The 15,745-nt window shown below is 44.5% G+C and overlaps 1 protein-coding gene and 1 long non-coding RNA gene across 2 annotated transcripts in view; both read left to right on the forward strand.

Annotated features, from left to right (window-relative positions):
• Positions 1-15,745, forward strand: part of LOC141987256 (uncharacterized) — a 309,719-nt gene that overhangs the window by 66,519 nt on the left and 227,455 nt on the right. The window lies entirely within an intron of this gene.
• Positions 1-15,745, forward strand: part of LOC141987254 (uncharacterized) — an 85,645-nt gene that overhangs the window by 46,928 nt on the left and 22,972 nt on the right. The gene's annotated exons all lie outside the window — the stretch shown is intronic.

Genomic DNA, 15,745 nt, shown 5'->3' on the forward strand with positions numbered 1-15,745 from the left:
CAACTTTGACAAGAAGGTGGACTAAGATGGAGGGTGAAAGATAAAACAACAACCAAAAAGCCCCAAAATGGTTAAAAGCCCCAACAGCTCCTTCCTTGGACTTCTCCCTACTCTTCCTTGTTCTCCCACCTTCTCTGGGAGTACCAGTTCCAAATCAACTTCCTCCTCCCACTTTCCAGGGAGTGACTGCAGACTACCTCCCTGCAGTCCTATCTGTTCTCAGTTCCTGGGTTTTATAGGCTCCCACCTATTCCTGCCCAGCTGAGCCTTCTTTTAATCAACTCCCTTCTCGCTGGCTACTCCTCCAGGCATAGACAACTTGTGCCTCTCCATACAATCTAAAGGGGAGGACACCTGACCGCCAGATATGTCTTCCCTGCCCAATGATTCCCCCCCTTCCCTGCGCCCAACCCAGGGCTGCCAGCTTTCCCTGCTCCACGTTACCTGCTACCTGTGGGTCGGGGGGGGGGGGAGGGCTTTGTCCTTCTTTCCCCACACCTCCCCCCACCACGTTTGGCCACTCTCCCTGGTAGCCGCTGGGGAGCAGGACAGAGACACTTCTGCCTGTGAGAGCCTGGCTGGGAGGCAGTGGCAGCTTGTCTAAAATATGTCGGGAGTGGGGCGCTCCAGTCCTTGAAACAGATTCAGAGCAGGACTATGCAAAGGTGGCTTAAAGGTGCCTTAGCCCCCTCCTCCGTCTGTACTGAAAATTTTGTTCTGTGCCTCTTAGAGGTACTAGACAGTCTCACCTTTTAATATTAACAAAACTACTATATTTCATGACCCAGAGTCAATCAGAAAACTACCAGTGGCAATCTATACAATGAAAAACCATATTTTAAAGAAAACGTGTAAAGCCTTCTAATTTAACTTTCTAGTAGTCTTTTGACTAAATCATTGTATCTTCTTCAAACTCCCATTTTATTTTAAGGAGAGGGAAAAGTTAGGGTGTAGCTAGGGTGACCAGATAACAAATGTGAAAAATCAGGACACTTTTATTTTCGGAGGGCAAGGATATAGTTGCCTATATAAGACACAGCCCCTAATATCGGGACGTCTGGTTGCTCCATGTGTAGCATCCTGCTCTGAACAATAGTAAATTAAAACAGAATAGGAAGCATTTGCTAAATGTTTCTCCTGAGAAGAGGCATTTGCCTAGACATAGGGCCTTGTAGAAAGCGCACAACCACTTAAAGTGCTACGTAGTGGTCAGACGAGGGTTGTCAGCTTGTCTCTTCATTGAAACACGGTCCTGTTCTTCAACACCCCACCACAAGGATTTCCAGTCCTCCCCTTTAGCACAGGGATTTTGGGCATGGGCCCTTGAAGAGTCAAGTTCTTTTCCAGCTCTCACCCAGGCTGAAGGCTTTTGTTGTTGCAATGTCCTCTCAGAGTGGGTAGGGAGCCCCGACCCTGCCCTTTCCACTGGGCTCTGGTCCACAGCCCAATGGTGGGCAGCTCCACTTAGCACCTTGGGGTGCTAAGCAGCCACCCTCCCCCCCAGACCACTTCCTACCCCCGTCTCCTTTTGCTACATGGAAGTAATCCCTACGGTCTAGTCTCTGAGCTGCACATTCAGTCACCAGCCTCTCATTTGTAGGTTTGCACAGATCTGTGTTGTGAGGTCTCAGGCAGTGAGCTCCTGGGCAATATGTTCCTCTCAGAGCAGCCCTCTGCTTCCTTCCACTGCTTGCCTCTGAGCTGATCTGTGCCCCTTTTTAAAGCCCCACCTCCAGCTTTTGCAGGCCCTGCAAGTGTGTCTGGGCAGGACTGCCTGGGCCCAGAGCTGCTCCTTAACCCCTTGCTCTCCAGTGTGGAGTTTGTATACCTCATCACAGGCCTCTTCAAAAGGAACATTGGAAACAAAACTGAAGCAAGTACAAATACTGACCAGTCTTGGAACCAGGTTTCTGGGACAGCTGAAAGAGAGACAGAGTGAAGTGACCATTCAAAAGGAAAAAATCCCCCAGCATTTAACCATTCTGGAAGCTGTGGGTGTGGATAGGGTATGTGCCCAGACAATGGGTTCAAATGTATTAAATTTGTTATTCCTTTAAGGGAACAATATACACCAATTTATTACCTTAAATAGAGTGACCTAGACACTTTAACTTAAACACACTGGATTAGATAAAACAATAAACAAGTTTATTAACTACAATGTGAGTACAAGTAATAAGGCATAAGACTCAGAAATGGTTACAAGAAAAATAAAGATAATATGCTTTCTAGTGCTTATCTTAACAAACTGTATTAGATTTAAAGCAAAATTTCTCACCACGTGCTTTCAGCAGCATTACTGACCAAACCTCTAGGTCAGGACCCTTCCCCCAGAGCCCAGTGGCTGCTTCTTTTGTCTTCTCAGGTGCAAATAATTAGATGGACAGGGAGAGATTGGAGGGGTGTCTTGGGGTGTTTGCCCCTCCATTTCCAGCTTAGACCCAGGAGACAAAGAATCTGTGTGGAAGGATGTTCCCTGCTGGGTTTTTTCACCTGTGTATGCTTACATGCAGGTTTCCTTTTGTTTCTTCCCTTTCCCCTTTCTTCTTGATGACTCTGTTTACTGCTTAAATGCAAATTAAGGCAAAATTACATTCCTTTGTTTAGGACAGACCTTTCTGGCGACTTCTGTCTGGGGCAGGACTGTGGGGTTTGGAACATGTGCTAATAACATCATACAGAGGAATCTTATAACTTCATATACATTGTTGCTACATATATTTCACCATGACAGTACTGACCAGCAAATTATGTGTTTTCAAATGATACCTCACAAGGCATACTTTGTACAAAGATTATTACAATGAGAAACTCTCCTCTGATTGGCTGCCTTCCTTCATGCCCCCACCTTTTGGGGAAGAGCAGCCAATTAGAACTGTTGCAGGAAACAGGCAAAGCTACTCTTCCCCTGCCCCCTCTCAGAGCTGTGAGGAGTTTTGGGTAGGGGTGGATGAAGAGGGCACAGTAAGAGTCAAGCAACTCTTCTCCCAGGAAAAATCGGTCAGTTCGCTCTCTGTTTTTCTCTCCTTCCCTCTCTATCCCTGCAACACCAGGCCAGGAAAGATGTGAGGCAGGGTATGTGCATAATTGATTGCTGGGCTGGGAGATGGGCAGATTTGGGGCTAGGGGGCATAGTATTAGAATTTTTGAGTTGGGGAGAAGCTGTAAGCTCCATAACATCAAGCAGTATTTTATACAAATCTGTGAGATTTGTTCTCAGTAGGCCAGAGAGATCTCCTGCAATGGGAACAAAAAATCGTGTTAGTCTCTTAACTCGGGAGAGTTAGTAACACTGTAATTGTCACACAGATGTTAGGGGCAGGGAGAGGGTGTTCAAAAATCAAAAGACAGACCAAATCTTTGACCCCAAAATCACGAGAAATTTTTTAATCGTATGATTTTGTGTGGAAGGTCTGACTCATGATTTTTGAACTTTTGGTGTGGCAATACTGTGATTTCTGTCCTCTGACTACAAAGTGTCAAGTAATGAATTAATGGGAATTCTGAGAAAGCAGTCCTGCGTGCGTTAAATTACTACAATCACGGAGAGAGTGAAAAATAGGAAAAAAGGTTGCCCCTAGTTTAGTGATTTATGTACATATCTGAAAAAAAAATTGTCCTTTGGAATTGGCTGTAGACTTTTGATGCCTCATGGAAGATACTAGCCTTAGCAGCAAGGAGAAACTCTATTTTTCACTCTCTTTATTACTGAGCATTTTCTGCATAGCTTGTACAGTGAGTGGTAGGAGTTACTGTGCACCAACCATATATGCCCTCTGCTTCTGAACTGAAAACTGTTACTATTTGATAAGTGGCTTGTTATCAGACCATGGACTGAGTAAACTTCCCCCGAAGTAGTGATTTTAATCTCTCTAATGCTTGGGGAAAAGTTGAATGGGTTGGATTAATGCTGTACACATGGCCATGTAAGAAACACAGGCCAAGGTCTTTGATTTCCTACAGTAGGGACTGTGTAGACTGTCTTTCTTCAGCTACCAGTCTAGCAGATTTAGTGTCATGACTCATGGGTCTGGAACACAGGGTTCATGGGAGCAGCCACACTCCAACCCTCCACCTGGCAGTCTGCTGACAATGGCTTACCTGGGACCCATGAAGCCTAGCCCCTCTGTGAGGCTCTGCCCCTGAGGTCCAGTTGGTGGAGCCTCAGAGCGGCTGATTGGCCCACTGGCGCTACTTATGCCAGCAGCAGGAACAGGAAGCTGTCTGAATAACTGGGTTCTACCCTGGTCTGGATTGTGTGCCTTGTGCTTCCTGCCTCTACTGCTTGATTTCCTGGCATCCTGATCTGGCTTGGTTCCTGGCATCTGACTTGTGGTTCCTGGCCTCCAGTTTGTTTCTTGCCTCTGACCCCCTGGTATCCTGACACAGCTGACTCTTGACTCCTGTCTCAGACTGTAGTTCTGACTGTTGGGTCTTGCTGCTCACAATCCACTATGACATTTAGAAGCAATCTTAAAGGCAAATTGCAAAAGAAAAAAAATCTGTGCACCCTTTTTTTCTTTTACATTGGCAAAGGGGATAGAAAGTTTTATTTTCTTCTGATCATTTTCAATGTTAGAAATTTGTGGTCTAGTCTACCCTGTTTTTGCATGAGGACTTCCAGAAAGACTGGAGAAGTAGTCTTAAGACATCAGAAGGGAGACTAAAACTTGAGCCATTGAGAGGAGACAAAGGATTTGTAGTCTGTTTCAAACTCTGTTGGGGGCTGAGTTAAATAGGAGCTAACAAACAAATGGTTAGGAGAAAAACTCTTTGTTAAAGATTCAAACTTTCCTATCCTTTAAATTGAAGACTGAGAAAACTCCCTAATAAAGTAAAAGCTTCACAAGTTGCAACAGCTTGTACATATTTTCCTCAACAACATGGAAGCCTGCCACTTCTATTAAGAGACTATTTATCTGTCTCCATATTGGACATTATATTACCGGAGTCCCAGACTCATCAGGACACCTGGATTCTCCAAGAGTCTGTGTTGGAACTGGAAATTATTATTCACTAGTAAGTTACTGGCATGACATACTATACCAAGTGTTCTCAAAAGTGTAAAGAAGAGACAGAATCCTCAACATCTGCAGACCTAAGCACAACTTGTTCAAGATAGGACTTGAGTGTGTCTGAGATTCTATGTTCAATTATTACATGGACATTAACACACACACACACACACTGCTGCAGAAGTTCATAACCACTCTACATATGAAAAAGAAGCTCCTCCTTCACATGAACAGGGTAAGAATGTCTGCCAGATTTCTACAGAAACTCTTACATCAGTATAGAGCGCTCAGCTTCTGTTCACTGTGCTTAGAAGACTCTTCCAAAATTACCAGAGACGTTAATTTGCTTAACCCAGACTTCCTTATGCTTGTTAAAAGAAACACATACAACTTTTTGATAGCTTTGGTGCGGTTAGAGAAGCCACCATAAATGCACTGTGCTTCTGTGCTTCTATGAGATTCTCCCACTGAAAATTTCATATCCTTTAATCTTGGCAGAGGCTTAATTATCTGTCCTTTCTATTTTTCTCTGAGTAACAGCGTCAGAAAAGCATAACTGACTTTTTTGTCAACCTTTGCAGTCATTACATTCTGGTTCTCAAAACTTGGTCACGGGCTGCTGAACTGCCACACTGTGTTTCACAGATTTCTTTGTTGTTTTTGTTGTGCTTATGTTTGTAAAAATAAAGATTTTAATGGACAAGGAAATGCTCAGAGTCAAATTGTGGCCCTGGGTATGTATTTGCGATTCCCATTGACTTCAGCGGGAGGAGCTGTGCATGCAACACAGTGTAATTTGGGCCACTTTAGGGGAGATTGCTGAGATAAAACAATTGGAACTGAATTCATTTCTTGGCTACTTGAATATTTTGGAGAAAACAGAGGAGGAAGAGAATGCTAGCATCATATTTCACAGCATTTGTATTTTTGAAGGAATTTAAAGAACGTCACCATGTAGAGAAAATCTCTCTCCAATTAATGCCCATATAAGCTTCAACTGTTGAAGTCTCATAAATAGTATCCTAGATATATCTTGTTTAGATTACTGACAAAAGAAGAGAATCCTTTCTAAGGCTTGGGCTGCACTACAGCTTAAGTCAACGTAAGTTATGTTGCTCAGGGGTGTGAATTAGCCATCCCCTTGAGCGACATAATTTATGCTGATTTAATTGCCGGTGTTGACAACACGATGTCGATGGGAGAGCTTCTCCTGCCGACATAGCTCCCGCCGCTTGCAAGGGCTGGAGTAATTAAGCCAACGGAAGAGCTCTCTCCCATCGGCTTAGAGCAGCTACACAGAGATCTTACAACAGCTTGCAGCTTCTCTGGTGCATCGGTGCAGCTGCATTGGTGCCGCTGTAAGTTCTCTAGTGTCGCCAGAGCCTAGGTTTTAGAATGAGATGCTGACCTTCAGGAATGTACCCAATGCTGTGTAGAGACATAGCGTGCAGGCATGATCAATAGCATGTACAGTTATCTACCTCTCTTACTGAGCCTCAGTTTTCATAGTAAAAATGTGAAACTGGCACTTTCTGACTCAACAGATCTGCTCCATGTACATATTCAGAGTCATATCTGCCGACTTTAGTGGTAAAAACAATTTTTTACTGGCATTTACTTCTGTTGGTCCTGCAGAGCTATCATAACTGAGAAAGAAATGCACTCTTCTCTCCGTACATCATCAACAGGATTGTTTATTAAGTTGCTGCTAGTTACAGCTGACGGTGCAAGTGTCACAAAGGACAGAATTTGGTCTGTAGCCGTTTGTTATTGGTGGCATTGGGGAAGAACTCTTGAACTCAGGCTAATGTTGACAGTTAAAAATCTTTTTACTTGTAAACTAAGCATATTCAGTCTGGAATGATTGAGATACATGTCTTTGCAATGCCATTTTTACAGGGTAACTTTTCAGTGTACAATTGCATTTTAAAGAGCTCACAGCAATGTGGAACAAATGACTGTGAGAAATGAAAACGTAGCTGGAAAATTTTGCATGGTTCACTGCAGAGATTTACCAATTTATGTTCCCCTTGGGCATGGGTTTGTGTGATAGTCTTTGCTTGTGGGGAGTATTGCCTAGTGGTCAGGACTTAGGCCTTTTGTCATATAGAGGAGGGGTTTTGATAGGGGAGCCTGAGCCCTCCCACTCCAGATGGAACTTTAGAAGCCGGAGCCAGGGCCACTGGATTGTAACCCTCTCCACTCCCCTGGAGAAACAGTCAGCATTTTGGTGGGCTTTTCCTGCTCTGGCTTATGCCAGGGAATGAGGAGTTGTGACCAAACTTCCCGTCAGCCAGTCTTTCTCTTGCCAGTACAGTTGCTCCCCCTGGAGCTCACATCAGGGGTACTGCACCACTCATTGAGGATCTATCACTTCCCCATTAACTACTGGCAGTTGGTCATACACCCAATTAAGGTTTCATCCTCCCTGTGATCCTTATGAAGTCTGTATCTCTAAAGTGGTGATATGCCAGGCCTTACCCAGCCACTCTAATAGCTCATCTACTCGGGGCATTGGATAGGCATCAAATTTGGAGATTGCATGCATCCGATGAAGTGAGCTGTAGCTCACGAAAGCTCATGCTCAAATAAATTGGTTAGTCTCTAAGGTGCCACAAGTACTCCTTTTCTTTTTATTGATCTTTCTGAGGTCTATGCAAAACTGGACAGTGCTTTGGGACCCATATGACTGGCTATTTCCTCTGGGGTCACTGGAGTTGGGTTAAACCTCCTGAATACGTTGGAGAAATTTTCCCAAGCCCAACCCAGAATGCAGAGTAAGCTAGTTCTGAGCCCAGCCCCACTACAAGGGACTTTGTGTTCTCCCTTATAGTAAGCTGCACATGTGCTTTGGGATAGGGTTTAACATCTCTATAAATACATGCAGGAAGATAGTCTCCCCGGGGGCTTCAAGGTTTGGGACCAAGTTGTCCTGGACTAGGGTCTATTCACACGCAGAATCCAGTAGACCTGTTACCTCAGTCCTGTTTATCTGCACAGGGACCATTACTTTTGCTGGAGTGTGCTTTTGGGCATGGATTTCTGCTGTTCACTTTGTCCATGGCCTCACTACATATAGGTTTCAGAGTAGCAGCCGTGTTAGTCTATTCGCAAAAAGAAAAGGCATACTTGTGGCACCTTAGAGACTAACAAATTTATTTGAGCGAAAGCTTATGCTCAGATAAATTTGTTAGTCTCTAAGGTGCCACAAGTACTCCTTTTCTTCTTAGTACATATAGGGGCATTCGTGATACCAGTGACCTGGGCGACTACATGAAAAGCACACCTGTGGTAGGCCAAAGGATCACTGGCCAGGGCCTGGTATTTCAGGGGACCCTTCCCTAGGAGCCATGCCTGGTTCCTCCTCCTGGCCTTTGGGTGCGGGAGTCCACATGCGTCCCAAGGACCTTTGTCTGGACTTGGGTCAGAGGGGCTGGGGTTTCCTACCGGCTCCTAGTCCTGGGCTTGGTGGACAATGGGCCCCTTAGAGGCTGGTGCTTCAGGAGCCACCCTGTCTGCTCAGTTCCCCTAGTTGGGCGCTCCCTTGGCCTCTGGCCACTGCTTGGGCACAGCAGTTAGGGCTGTCTCCACTGCTAAATAATTCTCCATTAGTCGGACTGCGTCAGCTAGGGCCTCTGGCTGGTGTTTAAGCACCCAGTCCCTATCTCTGGATGGGAGTATGTGAGCGAACTGCTCCACCAGGATGAGCTTGGCAACCTCAACTCCACACTGCAACTCTGGCTTCAACCACCGCCAGCACAGGTCATAGAATCATAGAATCATAGAATATCAGGGTTGGAAGGGACCCCAGAAGGTCATCTAGTCCAACCCCCTGCTCGAAGCAGGACCAATTCCCAGTTAAATCATCCCAGCCAGGGCTTTGTCAAGCCTGACCTTAAAAACCTCTAAGGAAGGAGATTCTACCACCTCCCTAGGTAACGCATTCCAGTGTTTCACCACCCTCTTAGTGAAAAAGTTTTTCCTAATATCCAATCTAAACCTCCCCCATTGCAACTTGAGACCATTATTCCTCGTTCTGTCATCTGCTACCATTGAGAACAGTCTAGAGCCATCCTCTTTGGAACCCCCTTTCAGGTAGTTGAAAGCAGCTATCAAATCCCCCCTCATTCTTCTCTTCCGCAGACTAAACAATCCCAGCTCCCTCAGCCTCTCTTCATAAGTCATGTGCTCTAGACCCCTAATCATTTTTGTTGCCCTTCGCTGGACTCTCTCCAATTTATCTACATCCTTCTTGTAGTGTGGGGCCCAAAACTGGACACAGTACTCCAGATGAGGCCTCACCAGTGTCGAATAGAGGGGAACGATCACGTCCCTCGATCTGCTCGCTATGCCCCTACTTATACATCCCAAAATGCCATTGGCCTTCTTGGCAACAAGGGCACACTGTTGACTCATATCCAGCTTCTCGTCCACTGTCACCCCTAGGTCCTTTTCTGCAGAACTGCTGCCTAGCCATTCGGTCCCTAGTCTGTAGCGGTGCATTGGATTCTTCCATCCTAAATGCAGGACCCTGCACTTATCCTTATTGAACCTCATCAGATTTCTTTTGGCCCAATCCTCCAATTTGTCTAGGTCCTTCTGTATCCTATCCCTCCCCTCCAGCGTATCTACCACTCCTCCCAGTTTAGTATCATCCGCAAATTTGCTGAGAGTGCAATCCACACCATCCTCCAGATCATTTATGAAGATATTGAACAAAACCGGTCCTTTAGTTTCTGGGCAACTGCATAAGGCTGGGCTCCCCAGGGCATTCCCTCTCCACCCTTGGAATCTCTGTGATGTTGAGATAGTCCAGTATGGCTGCTTTCACCTAGGCATAGTCGTGGGCTGATGCTGCATCCAGTCCCCGATATGTGGCCTGGACTGGTCCTGTCAGGTAAGATGCCAGCAGGATGGCCCACTGGTTAGGTGACCATTGGTCTGCCGTTGCCACCATTCAAACGTTACCAAGAAAGCCTCTGGATGGTCCTCTGGGTTCATCTTTGTGAGTTTCACAGGTACAGGTGGGGCGCCCAGGCTCGGACTTATATCCCCTGGGAGGGAAGTCCTGGGGGAAGCCAAGGGCCATGACCTGTTGGACCACATGTTGCTGCTGTTCCTGCTGTTGTGCCCCGAAGTCCCAGACCAGTTGTTGCTGCTGCTGGACTGCCGGTTGCTGCTGCTGGTTCTCTATCATCCCCTTAAGTAGATGGTCTAGGTCCATCTCACCTGACCTAAGAGCCAATGTCTTCTAGTCCAAGGTTGTTTGACATCTTGGTCCATCAGTCTCCCCTCTCTGCCGGGGTGGAAAAGATGCCCACATTCTTCAGCAAGTGGTGATAGTCCTCACTTGTGGGGAGCACTGCCTAGTGGTCAGGGTTGAGGCCCTTTGACACGTGGGGGGTGGGGTTTGGTAGGGGAGCCTGGGCACTCTCACTCAACTGGGCTCTGGCCCAGGGCCTTTAGAGAGCAACACAAGGGTCTGACACCCATGACACTTTAACGCTGCCCTACCTGGGCCATATCCTATCACCCCACTATTGTCCAAAGTTTTCAGTCTATCACAGGAGGCTATGAAGGGGGGGTCACTCACCAACTTAGCATCTCTTCACAGCTGAGCATGGCATGGTATCTCTCCGCTTCTTAGGGTGGCGGCTGCCTCCTCTTATGTCTTGGCCCTCCATCCGGGTCAGTTTCAAGTCTCTCCCCTTCAGGGTAGTCCATAAACAAAATATGGGGAATCAACACAAATAAACTGGGTTAGGAGGTGAAAGGGAGAAATGGCTCCCTCTTCGGGTGTAACAGAAGCAGGTTCTCCCTTCCCTCAGGGAAGGACCTTCAGGCAGTTGTTGAGGAAGAGATCCTGCCTTCCCTTAGTCTTTTTCTCAGGAGCTTCAAGTAGAGGTCCTTTCTCTTCCCTAGTCTGCCCCCAAGGGAGCTGTTCTGCTCCCTTTTAGCTCCTCCGCCAGTCTATGCATCTCTTGCAGGTGTGGTGGGATGGGACGGGGCTGGGCTGGCTGAGCCCAAAGCAGCTCTTTTAACCCATTCTTGCCCAGCATGGGGTTTGTTTACCCCATCAGTTTGCACCCACATGCAGGTAACCAGACCTGAAATTGAGTTGTGAGTATCAAGGAAACCTGAGGATTCTATATATTGCTGGAGTCATCAGCTGAACCTTCTTCAAAAAAAGGGAAGATTTGAGGCAGGGAGTTTGTCAGTAGCCAGAAAGATTTTTGAGCAGAGGTCTAACAAACACTTGTTCCAAAGAAGCCATCATCCTGCACTACCTAGGGATAACAATGAACACAGTAAGGGTTCATGATAATGATTTTGCATAATAAAGGATCTTCCTTCCTAAAGGGATCCTACATTGCTTTACTGGTATTGGAATACCATAGAGACTGCTATTTCCAGAAATCCAAGTTATTGGAATTCTAGAGCTTGGAGAAATCCTAGAGAAATCCCTATACTTTCAAAGGGTTTATCTCCCTCTGGTGGTTGTCTTAACACCTGAAAAGTCTCATTATTTCTTGACAAAAGAATGTGTGTAGGCTAGTGGATAAGTCACTCTAGCTACCTTCTTTCATATGGGATACTAAGTATAAGCCATTCTGAGTTGGTGTTATTTTTTTCATTAAGAATTAACATCTGATTTCCTCTTGGGGGATGACTAATTCCTCTGGCCAAAACTTTCACATTCTGTTGCCGACTAGTTTGACTGAGGCAGTACTTCTGGGAAATGGGTGAAAAAAGCTGGCAAATTGCTGGCATACTGACTAAGACATAAGACGTCTGTATGTAGAATCATGGCCCTTCATGATAAATATGGCAAATTATGTACATCACCTAAAGATATAAATAAGTTCTTTAAATTTATAAAGATTTGTACAAATTGGACACAAACCCCTGCACAGATGTTTTGGATTAATTCTTCAAAAATATTATATTATTGCAGCCCAACATAGAAACTTCAATGCACCTCTAATGGAGGATGAATTAATTGAGGAGATTAAGAATATGAAAGTGGTGAAAGCCCCCAGGCCAGGCGGCTTTGCTGCTCAATTCTATAGACATTTATCTTGACCTCCTGTCTGACAAGATGCTTAAAATGTTTAATGAGTTACTCCTAGAAGGCATCCTTCTCTCTATGCTGAGGGAAAACCTAATATCAGTTGTTCCTAAACCACGAAGAGAGGTCACACTATGTTCCAATTATAGGCCAATTTCACTTGATAGTGATGTCAAAATATTGGCAAAAGTTCTGGTGATGAGATTGGAGAAAGTTTTGGGTTCTATCATACATGCTGATCAAGTCGGGTTTGTGAAAGGCTGTCATGACTCTAATAACCTTTGACAATTTATTGATATTATATCAGTGAAATATGATGACTCCAAACAGAAACTGTATTAGCCTTAGATGCAGAAAAGGCTTTTGACAGAGTGGGCTAGAAGTTTTATACCCAACAGAAATCTGGATTTGAACCCATATTTAGTTCTTGGATCCAACTATTATATTCTCACCCAACCTCTCGCATCACAGCCAACAGTGTGACCTTGAATACCTTCACTCTTTTCCAGGGACTAGGCAAAGGTGCCCTGTCTCCACTACTTTTTGATATGGCTCTTGATCCCCTGGCAATATCTATACAGGCTCATCCAGATACTTGAGGCATCCAATTTGGTTCCATGGAGTATAAATTGACATTATGTGCAGACAACATCCTTTTGTATATATCCAAACTGGAAACAACTATTCCAGCCCTCCTATAAGTAATTCAAAAATACAATGCAATATCTGGTTACAACATAAATAGGAAAAAATCAGAACTATTTAAAATATCGCAGTGGTCATTTAATGGGGCATTTTCTCAGTGGAATTTCCATAGGCAAACTGATACAATTAAGTACCTGTGTATAAAACTACCAAGAAACATTGATGAATTGGTGAAGATAAGTTTAGATCCTGTATTCTCTCAAATAACTAGTGACACAAATAGATGTCATCCTCTCTCTCTGAGCCTGTGTGGAAGGGTTAATACAATAACAATCAATATTCATCCTAGGCTTGTGTATATTCTAAGAAAATTTAATAACATTATTAGAGCCTCTCTGTGGGGTCCTTGTTAACGTCCATAACTATTACTTTAAAAACTCTAGCTCCCTATTGCCAAGGGAGTATTTGGGCTCCCAGGCCTACAAAATTGCTATTATGCTTTTATCATGTCACAGATGTCAAATTTGTTTCAGCATGAGAACACCCTTATACCCACAAGAGTGGAAAATTAACAGGTATTAATGCATTCAGTTGCCCCTGTGGGTCTGCTCGGTTCCTCTTTTTGTTCAATGGAGCAAAATAAGGTGCTTACAGTGGTGCCTGTGCAAAAGACCTGGGCTATCCTAGCTAAGAGGTACCAATTTCATCCTCATTGTCATGCAAAAGCCCCTATCTGGGGTAACCTAGGCTTGGAAATTGGGGAAAAACCCTATAATTTGGAAGAACTGGCTGAGCAAGGGCATCATATGGATTTCCCAATTAGTCAAGGATGAGGGCTTTGTCTCTTTTCTAACACTAACGTAATATTATGACCTGCCACCCTCAGTGGAGTAGCTAGCTAAAACCTGTCTGAGTTAGCAGTGAAAGAAAGAATAACGTGTCAATGTCGAGAGCAAATATATGAATTTGAAGCAATTTGGACCCTGTTTCTTGATATATTTAGATAAAGAATTCTGAGATAGCTCAAATAATGCTAGACTTCCATTCGACCTGACCTCTCCACTTTTACTCTCCCTCTTCTCATCCCCTCCATATTTTTTTCCTATTTGCGTATGTCTTTTATTATATAAATTATTGTGATGATTATTGTTAGCTCCACCCTAACATGTTATGTCTGTGTAATACTGTCTGATTTTTGAATTGTCTTGTCTTGCAGCTTGGCAAGTTGTAAAGCTGTATAATTGCATAACTTTATTGGATATCCTGTGAAATATATGGTAGCGATGTCATTTTTACCTTTTGGGATTTTCATTATTTCTTTATGAAAATTAAAAAAAATGAATCACACAAAATTGTTGTCTAAAGTTAGGCACCTGAAATCATGTTCGGGCACCTAGTTTAGAAACCTGATTTTCAGAGAGACTGAGCAACAGTGGAGTCCCATTGACTTCAAATCGAGTCAAGTTCAGCGGAGATTAAAAGTTGTTGCTATGTGATTGCTGCTTGGTGCCCGGTATGAAAGGCATTTGGTCGTGTCACTCCAGTTTCCTGATACGCTCACATATCAGGAGTAGTGCAAGTGAAGTTGGCGGGGAGTTGCTAAGCAAAGATCAGTTTTTGTACCAGGCCATTGATAGGCAGGAAGAAAGAGCCATTGAAGAGCACATATAGTGTATAGCCTGTTGGCAGCTCCAGCAGAAGAGCTACCAGCTCTTTGACGGTGGTGCATAGGGACCCACATGACCACATAGGCAGCCTAGGCCTAAGACCAACAATATATCCTGTACTAATATGATAGCGGAAAGTAGTGGCCAACAAAAATGACTAAAATCCCAATTTGCTAAACTGAACTTTGAGAAAAAGCAGTATCTTTAGAAAACTAAAAACTGAATATAAAATGTGTGGAAATCTGGCATTCCTCTATCCTAAAGATGTAACAAACCACAATGTGTATTTGTGTGTCTTTGGGCTTTGTGGAGATCCAGTCTGGCAACTACTGGTCCCAGGGGTGAAAGTAAGGTGGTACGGGCCGGTATGCCGTACTGGTAAAACGTGGCTGCAGGTACCGGACCGTACAGCTGACTTTAAAGCACTGCCACGGCAGCACTTTAAAGGACCCTGTTTAGAGCGCTGCTGTGGTAGTGCTTTACCGTCGCTCCTTTTGCGCCCCCCCCATCGGCGGCCCTGCCGGGTCCTTTAAATTGCTGCGTTCTTTAAATTGCCTGGCGGCGCGGGCCACACAGCGTGGATGGGCTGGCTGGGGAATGCTGACCCCCCCCCAGCTCCGCCCCTTCTTCCCAAGGCCCCACCCCTTCCGGGAGGTGTCGGGGGCATGAAGCCGGACCCCTCTCCCCCGCTGTACAGGTAAGAGAGAAATTTTACTTTCACCCCTGACTGGTCCTCAAAAGGCAACTCTATACTCTAATTGTAAATCAGGCTAATAGTTAACCAGTCATCTGATTTGTTGAACTAGTCAAGATTTAGCCAAGACATAATAATCTTTATGTAGGCATTTATAAGGCAGTAATCACCTGGTAAGTTACAATTGAATCAGTTTTATAACATTTTATGTTTGTTTAGTGTCTTTTATTGCATAGCACTTTACAAACTTGAAATACTGTACAACCTTTACATAGGGCTAACTTCACCTGTCTTCACCTTTGAGGTGACAGCACACAGCAACAGTGTACAACAATTTGTAAATTGAACTTTGGCATGGAGAAACTACAGTGATTGGCATGATATAAATACCTAGAAAGAACAAAGGAATTTAAAGGGCTACACGGAGTCAAGACCTTAGTTTTACATCTGATCCTCTAGCAGTGAAGTGCCCCTTATAATCCTCTGGTATTGTCAGTATTGACTCCAAGATAAGTGTGCTGCCTAGTAGGGCTCAGATACTGTTGTGATGGGTTCAGTTTAAAACTTTCTTTCATTTTTGAATCTGAACTGACATGTCTCTGCTCAAACCAATGTGGGATGTGAGAAGGGACGTAGGATAAAATTTTCAAAAGTG

This window comes from Natator depressus, chromosome 5 (assembly GCF_965152275.1).
Source record: "Natator depressus isolate rNatDep1 chromosome 5, rNatDep2.hap1, whole genome shotgun sequence".
NCBI lineage: Eukaryota > Metazoa > Chordata > Testudines > Cheloniidae > Natator > Natator depressus.